Source organism: Narcine bancroftii, chromosome 4 (genome assembly GCF_036971445.1).
Source record: "Narcine bancroftii isolate sNarBan1 chromosome 4, sNarBan1.hap1, whole genome shotgun sequence".
Classification (NCBI taxonomy): Eukaryota; Metazoa; Chordata; class Chondrichthyes; order Torpediniformes; family Narcinidae; genus Narcine; species Narcine bancroftii.
The window spans coordinates 228066591-228077675 of NC_091472.1; the positions used below are offsets into that span (position 1 = coordinate 228066591).

Genomic DNA, 11085 nt, shown 5'->3' on the forward strand with positions numbered 1-11085 from the left:
GGGAACCTGGACAGAGTGAACTCTTAACTGACGGATTAGGAGATCCAAGATGGTTAGAGATTAGGATTTGGTCAGTAGGACAGAAAGAGTGAAGAACAAAGGGGAGCAGCACGAGGCGATCATGCATGGTCTAAGGGCTGAAAGCTTCATTGGAATGAATAATCGTGTTAAGCAAATGCTTCAAAATTGTTAGGTCTGCTTTATTCGAGAATGAGTGAGTCAGACACCAGACTGAGTCGAAATCAAGGTTCTTTGTTCTTTATTGCCGGATTGTAACACTTGCAACTAACAGTGTTAGTTGGAGAAGGCGCATTCTGCTGTTATCAGCAAGTGGTGTTTTTTTTATACCTCAGGATACGTACTTAGTAAATGATCATACCATGACATTGTCCAATGAATAAACTGTTGCTATCCTTCTCTGTTAGTCTGCTGCACATCATTCTTGTTATTGCCAAACTTATCTTGAGTGTACAAGGTCACATCTGCATCCTGTTACTCCTTAGTACTGGGTGACTCCTTCTCCGGTCCCATCTCATGATGTTTTTACCTTACAATATCCAGTATAAATGCAGGAGTCTTGGGAATAAAAGTGGAGCTCCCAAAGTTCCCTGTTCTTGTCCTATCCTACAATGTATTTACTTGATATGTCCACGTTCTATTGAAGCCTCTTCCCATACTGTTTCCTTCAACTACTTCTTGAGTGAGTGAGATACACATTCCATCCATTCTCTGTCGTAAGGTTTCTTGGGAGTTCCTCTTTATTGGATATCATGTACAATAAAATCTTGTATCATCTTTAGATTGAAAATTCAGGAGAAAGATTAAGCCAATGGTCTCTTTTTTTAAAATATAATCCTCTGCAGAGAGTTGTTAAAGTTTAGAAAGAAATAACACCACTGGTAGTGGTGGAGACAGATATCAATGCATTTTTAAAAAATAAAAGTTCAAAATGTCCAGGAACACAGGTGGATTAATGTTCAAGTAGCAGAGACACAGATGAATGACCAGGCTCCTGTGCTGGTTTTCAAGATTCCTTTATTGTCATGTAACAGTGGCATCAATAGAGGTGGTGTCACCACCTCCCCCCCAACCACCTCTTCCCATACCAGACCATACAGAATCCTTAGTAATGTTTATTGTACTAATAAATCATAAATCGTAATTCCAGTATATCACTGAATGTAATGGTGAGATAAACTAGAAAAATTAAAATTACACCTTTAAACAAAAAAACCAAATTAACAGTATATGAAAAAATTGTATAGTTGTAAAAATATAGAATAATATGTGATAAATATAGTTGTAAGTTGCTTAAATGTATTATTAAATTATATAAATATTAGCAGAATTGTTTCATAAAATCTTTCTACATTGAATTGCAACATCATTTGTAACTGAGCAGAAGCTTTTTTTGATTTTTCTCCTTCTCTTCCTTTAATTACAACTTTATTCTCAAAAAAGTTATTGATGTCAGTTCACAAATACTAATGACCACAATATTGTAGGTGAAACACCAGAACATTTGACAAAATCAGCGACTATAAAAACACCAGAGCCACCAAAGCAGCAGCGCGCGCTTGTAGCACGTGCAGACGAAACCACGTGATTCGAAGCATCGTTGTAATTGGGGAATAATGACAGCTGTGACCAGAGCACAGTAGAAGGTTCAAAAAGTAAATTAGCATTGAGTTTTATCCTTGTAGGTATATTGATACATGTCAGCTGGCCTTATGAGAAATGTTTTTGTTGTTATAGCTAATTACAGGGATGCTTTTATTAAAAAAATGATAAATTTCTGCTGAAACACTGTCCAAACATTTTATAGACAGTCATTTTGGTGTCACCCCCTCTGATGGTGTCACCTGGTGTGGTTCACAGCCCCCTAGTGACACCAGTGCCATGTAATAGTACAGAACATATAACATTACACGAAATTGCCGCCTTCCTGCCATCAGGCAGACAAGGACTCACCATTAGTGTCGTCCGGCACCTCTTCCAGTACGAGACAGAGAGAAGAGTTACTGAGTGTCCATGGATTTGTCTCCAGTGCTCCTGTCGTCTCTGCAGCTGCACAGATTCCAATACAATCCCTTGGCAACCCCAGCACCAGATACAAACCTATGACATGATCAAGAACCTTTAGCGCTGAAGCCCTTTGTGCCTTTGGCACCCTCTCGGAGAGGTTCAAAACCCTGTGGAATTTAGAAAGATTAATTATGGGGAAATCTCCTGTGTGAATGGGATTGGTCTGCGTACCAGCATACACTCAATCAGCTGAATGGCCTTTAATCAGAAGGAAACATGGAATACACAGGTGAAAAACAATTTGGTCAGACTGAACATGAATCGCAACTGATGAACATCTGTAGGTTTGGTTGACCAAAGCCACCTGAGCACAGCTGCACTTTGATCCATGTCATCCAAAAATCTTTTCTTGAACCATCTTCTTGGCCTCCATCAGATGTGATCAGCCATGCTAGTCACTAATTTGTTTAGCAGCATCAATGGTGGTTATGGAGGCCGATCCTGGAATGGCAGGTTCTGCATAGTTGCTGCAAATATTGGCATTGTTGAATTGTCCACTGTGCTCTTCACCACTACATCATAGTTACCAATCTGTAGCTGTACTACAAGGTTGTCTACTTTATTCCTATGCTGCGTGCATTTATATGCAAAACCTTTAGCCCTTTATTTGTTAAATTTGACTCTGTGTCCCTGTTGCATTGCAGCATATCCTCATGGCCATAATGTTGCCCTTTCTGCTCATCCTTCCACACAAACTCCCTACCAGCTGTTCCAACTTGTGCGCCAACCACCTCTTCCTCTGCTTCACTCTATTTCCCAAACCCCCTGAGAAACTTGTTGAAACACCGCATTCTAATTCCCCCCCCCCCCCACCCCCCGCACAACAGCATCACAAACCTCCCTACCAGAATATTGCTTCCCTTTGAGTTCAGGTGCAATCCGTTCCACTTGTGCAGGTCACCCCTTCCTCAGAAAAGGTTCCCCAGAAAAGGTTCCAATGATCCAAGAACTTGAAACCCTTTTCCCTGCACCATCTTCTCAGTCACACATTTATCTGCACTATCTTCCTGTTCTGACCTTCCTTCACTCGTGGCACCAGGAGTAATCCAGAGATTATCACCTTGGAGGGCCTGCTCTTCAGCCTCGTTCCTACCTCCCTAAGCTTAATTTGTAGGACCTCTGGCCTAATTCTGTTTATGTCATTGGTTCCAATATGTACCACAATCCTTCCCCTTAAAAATATTCTGGACCCACTCAAAGACATCCTGTCCTAATCACTTGGGGAGTAACTCTATCCTGGAGTTTCTTTTGCAACTGGCGAATCTCCTATCTGTGGCCCTGACTAACGAGTCCCCTTGGATATGGTTTTGGAGAGGATGAGGTGCTAGAGGCTGAGAAATTGTAAATATAGAGAAAGATGTTTTCTCTGGCTCAAGAGTCCAGAAATAGGGAACGGGAGTGGGGGTAGTAATAATCTAGGAAGAAAAAGTGGCCTATTCCGGACTGAAATTAGAAGGGTTCTTTTTTCATGCAGAAATTCCTCTCCCAGGGAGTGTGATTTGTTCAAACATTGTTGGATGGAAAATGAATTATGAGTTTTGGTGAACGATGTAGGAAAATGGCATTGAAGTCAGCCGTATCTAGATAAATGGCAGTAGAACTCAGGAATGCAGTTAGTAGAGTAGCATCTAGAGGGGAAAGAATTTTCACCATTTGGGGTTGAGACCCTGCATCAGGATTGAGAGTGGAGAGGAAATATAATATAAAGAGGAAAGGGGGAGGGGTGAAAGAGGGCTGGTTGGTGATGGGTGGACCAAGGAGGAGTGTGGGATGATGGGCAGATGGGGAGCGGAGTCGAGAGGCACACAGATACGTGAGAGGTGAAAGCAAAAAGACAAATGGCAGGTGGGGGAAGGGGACGGTAAAGGAGGAAACTGCTGCTGGACCATGATAAATATGTACACGGGGACTACCTGTGCTGAAGCCCAAGAAGTAAGGAAGGTGATCATGGGAACTATTAAGGAGAAATGGAATTGGATGGGACAGGTAATCCGGTGGGTGAAATGTATGGGGAATAGGTGGATGAAAATGGGTGAAGTTGAGGGGGGGAATGGAATTGGAGACAAAAAGTCAATGTATAACTGTACACATGTGCCACAGGTAAGTCACAGAACAAACTTGAAAGGCCCAATGGCTTATTCGTGTTCCTAATTCTTATGATCTTTTAATAAGGAACTTCCCAGCAACTTCAGGCTGGGATGAGCTCAGTTTGGCAATTTGACTAGCATGAATAATTTATGCATAAAGATTTGTTTCTGTGTTGTAATAACTCTAATCTCTGTTGTAAAAGGTGCAGGATCTAACGATCCAGATCAAAATTAACCATCCTTTAAATTTTAATTTAGAGAAACAGTAACAGGCCCTACGAGTCCACAAGCCCACACCGCCCAAATACACCCCTCTGTCCAATTGACCTACTGACTCAGTACACCTTTGAAACAAGGAAGGAAACCAGAGCATCTGGGGGAAAACCTCCACAGCCACAGGAGTCAGGTTGATGGCACTGTTAGACCGCTGCACTAACCATGTCACTTGAATGAGGAGATTTAATAAGCCCTCATTTATTAAAGGAGCATCATGTTTAACAAAGTAAACTTTTTGGTGAGTTGTATGGATCACCAAAAATGCTATTGATAAATTACTCTGGAAGCAGCACATAAAGATAGTTGAAGTGCTTAGAACCAGGAGACTGACTCAGGAGCAGGAAACAGTCTAGTGATGTATGAGACGCGCTCTACATGATGAGAGGAACATTTTCTGAACAAGGAAGGTGCAATGTGGTGCTTTCTGGGGTCAGAAAAAAGATTGCTGCTTTACCTGATAAATACCATGACATAGCAGTCTGTCCACCTGAGGCCATTTCAAAATGTGGAGATGACACAAGGGAGGAGGGTAATGAGGTAACTTGAGAGTCTGAAACATGAAACACAAAAGCGAAATGAATAGGCAGGCAGACAGTCATGGTCAAAAGGTCACGCAGCTTCAATGGAAAGAAATGGGCAATCAACGTATGGGGCCGGGACCCTTTCTTGAGACTCGACAAAACATCCCAAACTGATCTGTTGACTGTCCACTACTCTCCGTGGATGTTGTCGGATCCGCTGGGTCTCTCCAGCTCCTGCAGTTCTTGTGAATTTCTATGGTCAAAATGTGCTGGGTCCCACAACTGGTTCCCACTCCCACAGTGAGCACTTATTGGTATTGTTCACTCGCACTGCCCAGCACCCTGTTCAAGCTCAATTCAAATCCACAGCAGGCCTTCATTCCTGATCACATCCTGTCTCAGATCGCTGTGGCGGTACGTCTTCTGATCCTGAAAGTTCTTTTCCTCAGAATTGTAAGAAGTATATTTCAGCCTCAAAAGCACAGAAATTGTTTGATTGTCTTTTTTATTGTTCTGACAACAGATGTGAGAAATGAAGCTTGAGTATGAAAATGCTGGAATTGGAAGAAATATTCAGGAGACAAAGAGGACTTTACTTTGGAGTCAGGTAAATAGTTAAGGAATAGATAAACACATTTGATTGTAATATCTGAAGCAGAACAAATAATGCAGGTTTGTGATTGTGTGTCTGGAAGATTAATATACCACAATATCTGGGAAACCATTCCAACAGATTCTGCTGCTCCAAGCCAGCTGAGTTGAAAATATCCTGGGGCCAGAAAATAAACAGGCTGCTTTTAGTATTCACTAAGAGAAAGTGTGTCAGGTAAGTGTTGTTCAGTCTAAAGTAAACCCTGAGAGACTGTACAAAATTACATGCAAGCACTTCCCATTAATATCTGTCCTTGTTCCAATTTGCCTCTTACACATTGGCGCAAAGTATTCCGGCCTCTTAAGGCTCACTGTTGAGGGAAAGGACTCTCTGAATCACAAAAAGCACATAATTTGCATATGATATTTGCTGTCTTACAACATTAGCTGACTGCTAAGCTTTAAGTGAACTATATAGAGGAAATTCAGCATCAACCCAGCTGAATTGGTTGCAGCCTTTCCTTTGACACACAAAGCCATGGGCTCAGGTCTCACGCTGGGCACATCAAACACAACACTAAGGCTGCCAGAAGTGACTGAGGGGTACTGCATCGCCCATTAGCTTGGATGTGAAACGGAGTTGCCACCTGTTGAATTGAGCAATTGGAAGTGATCCCACAATGCTAACTTCAAGAAGAGCAGGGAGTCGGCCAATCTGTTTACTAATAGTTTAGCTATTATCTTATAATCTGTGTTAAGTAGAGATATTGGTCTATACGATGCTGGTGTTAGTGGATCTTTCCCCGTCTTTGGTATTACTGTAATTATTGCTGTTTTGCATGAATCTGGCATGTTTTGTGTTTCTTCAATCTGGTTCATTACTTCCAGGAGAGGAGGAACTAATAAGTCTTTAAATGTTTTATAGAATTCTATTGGGAGACTATCCTCTCCCAGCGTTTTATTGTTCAGTAATTTTTTTAATATATCCTGTATTTCAAATGATTTTATTAATTTATTTTGCTCCTCTTCTTGCAATTTCGGTAGTTCAATTTTAGCTAGAAACTCATCTATTTTGTCTTCTTTCCCTTCGTTCTCAGTTCAATATCGTTGCTCGTAGAATTCCTTGAAGTTTTCATTGATCTCTGTTGAGTTATATGTAATATGTTTGTCCTTTTTCCTTGATGCCAATACTGTTCTTTTAGTTTGTTCTGTCTTAAGCTGCCAAGCTAGTATTTTGTGCATTTTGTTTTCCTAGCTCATAATACTTCTGTTTTGTCTTCATTATATTCTTCTGCACCTTGTATATTTATAATGTTTCATATTTTATTTTTTTGTCCACCAATTCTCTTCTTTTTGTTGTATCTTCCCTTATTGCTAATTCTTTTTCTGTACTTGCTATTTCCCTTTCCAGCTGTTCTATTTCCCGATTGTAGACCTTCTTCATCTTAGTTACATAACTTATTATCTGCCCTCTGATGAACGCTTTCATTGCATCCCATAGTACAAATTTATCTTTCACTGATACCGTATTTATTTCAAAGTGCATTTTAATTTGTCGCTCAATGAATTCTCTAAAATCCTGTCTTTTAAGTAGCATGGAGCTTAATCTCCATCTATACATTCTCAGTGGGATGTCCTCCAGCTCTATTGCTAATAACAGGGGTGAGTGATCCGATAACAATCTAGCTTTATATTCCATTTTCCTAACTCTCCCTTGGATGTGGGTTGACAACTGGAACAGGTCTATCCTTGAGTATGTTTTATGTCTACCCGAATAATATGAGTATTCCTTCTCCTTTGGGTGTTGTCTTCTCCATATATCCAAAAGTTGCATTTCCTGCATCGATTTAACCATAAATTTGGTTACTTTGTTCTTTCTGCTAGTCTTTTTTCCAGTTTTATCCATCTTTGAGTCCAAATTAAGGTTAAAGTCCCCTCCTGTCAGTATATTCCAGATGTTTTCGTTGTAAGAAGGAAACAGGAATGTGAGAAAGTGGAAAAGTTTTGGGAAGATCTAAACCAGGTATTAAATAAAATCACAAAAAGCAACATACCAAAAAATCCAGAGATCTTTCTTCTAAGTAATATAAGAAGTAAAGAACTTGGACTCGATTTGGTTGGAGCACAAAAAAGATTTATTATGATAGCCTTAGCTGTAGCAAAAAAATGTATTATGTCAACCTGGAAATTAGAAGATAACCTGAGAATACACCAATGGTACATAGAAATGAATAAATGTATTCCATTGGAAAAAAAATAACATATAATTTAAGAAATAACATCACAGTATTCGAACAAATTTGGGAACCATACATGGAACACAACAAAGAAGTCCTACCGCGGACCTCCACCGCCTAAAATGACAGAAGGAGAAGAAGACGAAATGAACTGACCCAGTATCTAAAAGTAGAAGACACAAATTTCTTGTTTATTTTCATTGTGTGATGACATTGTTTAATAGGTTTAATGTATCATATATGTTGAACGTTGAGTGGGTGGGGACGGGTGTAGTGAAGGAGGGAGGGAAGGGGGTGGGGGGAAAGGGGAGAAAATGACACTGTGTATATTCAAGAGGGAAATGTTTGTGTGTATTTTGGTTAGTATGGTTCATAGTGTGAAAAATAAAAAAAAATTAAAAAAAAAAGAGCAGGGAGGATCTTTCTGTTTCTTTGACCAATATCTATCCTTACTTACTCGAGTGGCATTACAGAAGCAGGTATTTGTCCCTTTTTGCATTGTTGTTTGTGGGATATTGCTGTGCACAAACTACCATCCAAGTTTCTTGTGTTCTAACATTGTCTTCTTCCAAAGCATTTTGTTGGCTGAAAAATACCCTGGGATATCCCAGGACCTGAAAAGACACTACGGAAATGACGGTCTTCCTTTTCAAAGTCTTGGTGACCGTCAAGGAAACCAAGCAAAATAACATCGTGGGCAAGCATAGCTGGGTCCTTCCAAACAAAACCAGGACATAAACCTAATGAATTAATTGTTCTGGTTGAGATTAATGAATGGAGGATGAGGAGATGGAAATGGAGCGTGGTGAGTGAGCTTTGGCTTGTGATTCATTGGAGTTTATGAGACTAATTTTGGACTGAAGCTCATTAATAGTGTCATGTTCTGCTTGATTTTCCATTGCTGTAAATGAATAGATACTTCCTTTTATAATCCCTATTGACTGAATGAAACAAATCTCACCAGGAGATTACATTGAGATTTACTATTTTCTTACAGGGCTTGGCAGGGTGGATGGAAGAAGAATATTTTCCTTGCCGAGAGATCTTTTTTCATTTAGGATTGAGATGAAGAGAAATTTCTTCAAGAGATATGGCATTGAGCTAAAAGATCAGCCATGATCTTCGTGATTGGTCAGATAGTCTGCTTCCCCTCCTGCTCCTAATCCTAATCTTTTTGTTCATTGGCTAAAGATAAATGCATGGCCAAACTAAGCTTATTCTGCATGAAAATATTTCAAATGCTGCGCAAAGGGTGCAAGCTCCAAGGAGATCCAGGAATGAGTTCTTAATAATCTGAATGGATTTGGAGTGGTACTAAATTGTGGGTTCGGCGTGTTTTTACCGCAAGGAACCGTGTCCCTTTGATGCATCCCATGATATTGGCAGGGCTGGAACTATTTCATCTAAATGTTTTGCTGTTTCATCTATTGGGTTAAATTGATGTTTGATAGAAGCGTGTCAAAGTCACTGATGGCATCGTATTCTAAATATTTTCAAGTGTTTTATCCAACAATCTCTTCTCTGAATGAGGTAAGTTTTTTCATCATCTGTGGGACCTGAGCTTCCTCTGTGAATACTATGCAAAAACAAATTTGTTCAATGATCTAGGATGACATTTGTGGAAGACAGAAGGAGCAGTTCACCTTCTTTCACATTCTGTACATTGCGAAAAAGCATTATGCTATCATTGTCCCATTCAGGCACAAATAAATTCCCAGGAGGCATCCGTTTTCTTGTGGAGACCAATGATTGTGTGAGGACAAATTGAAGTATGCTCGCAATGGACAACGCCTTGTAGTACTTGGAGAAAGTAAATTTGAGTGTTTCAAATAAGGGTATAGGTTTGCGAAAATTCTGGCTAATTAAGGTTTTCTATTGCATTTTCTTGATGAATCTTTCCTTCTTGACGCTGTGCTCTTAATGGAAGTAATAGGAGCAGGAGCAGGTCGTCTGTCCTGTTGAGCCTGTTCCACTGTTCAATAAGATTATGGTTAATTTGGTCGTGGGCTCAGCTCCACTTACCTGTCTGTTACCCATTATCTTCAATCTCTCCGTTATTCAAATATCTATCTCAGGGAGAAGCAGTTCCTCCTCTTCTCCCCTGAAACTTGAGGCCTTGTCCCCAGTTCTCGTCTCACCTGCCCATGGATCCAACCCCCCTGCTTCTACCTGATTTATCCCTGTCATTATTTCATTCGTTTCCACATGATCCTTCTAAATTTCAATGAGGAAAGTCCCAAGCAACTTAATATCTTCTCAGAGGCTGATCTCCTCATCTCTGGAATCGACCTGGTGAACCTCCTCTGCATCGCCTCCAAAGCTAGTACATACTTTCTCAATTATGCAGATCCCAGAATATGGCACAGTACTCTATTTGCAGCTTCACCAGTATCCTGTACAGATGCAGCAGAACCTTGCTGCTCTTAACTTCAATCCCTCTAGTAATAGCTTACATTCCCGTTGCCACTTTGATTACCTGTTGCACCTGCAAACTAACCTTTTGTTATTCATGTACAAGCACTCCCAAGTCTCTGCACTGCAGCTTGCTGCAATTTTTCACCATTTAAATTGGATGTTGCTTAGAATAAGGATGGCTTGAGCAAAATGGCGGGGTTTCTGGAACTGCTGTAATAGCTCTGCTGGTGTTGGTGTGGACCCAGGAGGGCAGGCAATGCAGTTGCAGTGTTCCTCCGCAGGGTCCTACTGCCTGGTTGTGATGCTGATGGCCACGTTCAGGCTTTAAACACACTTTTAAAGGGATCACCATTATTTTATTTAACATTTTAAAATCAAGGGAGGGCTGTGCCCAAGATGGTGGCCCCAGTGCTTGCCAGCAGACCATGAGGGGATGCAGACTCCAGGCGGGCACCAGGCTGGGAGACCAACATCTGCTGAGAAAGAGATACGGGGGAGACGATCCAACAGGGAAGGTGACCATGGCAGCAGACCAGCGAGAGGCTCAGCAACAGAGGGACCCACGCAGGCTATGGGCTGCTGGAGTCTGGTTTGTAGGAGCCACTTATTGGGACTGGGATTCAAGGGGGGGGGGGGGGGGTTCAAAGTCCAAGAAGGGCTCCCGATTGGGCCTTGGGCACTGAAAGTTTCCAGACTGTATCAAAGGTTCAGATCTGGGAGCTTGGGTGTGCCAATGAATCAGACAGGAGACCATATGGCTGCTGGAATGCTGGCATCTCTGAGGTGACTCTCTTTTGCTTCTCTTTCTCTTATTGGGGGCACCAGGCTATGTTTGTGGCACCTCTTTGTGTGCCTTTGCAGCAGGCAAAAGTT

General features: G+C 41.1%; 1 long non-coding RNA gene across 1 annotated transcript in view; it reads left to right on the forward strand.

The window, feature by feature from the left end:
• LOC138760055 (uncharacterized) overlaps window positions 1-5573 on the forward strand; it is an 84312-nt gene extending 78739 nt beyond the window's left edge. Inside the window, exon 3 of the long non-coding RNA XR_011355363.1 lies at window positions 5493-5573. This is a non-coding gene — a long non-coding RNA (uncharacterized lncRNA). The remainder of the gene's footprint in view (window positions 1-5492) is intronic.
• The last annotated feature ends 5512 nt before the right edge of the window (window positions 5574-11085 follow it).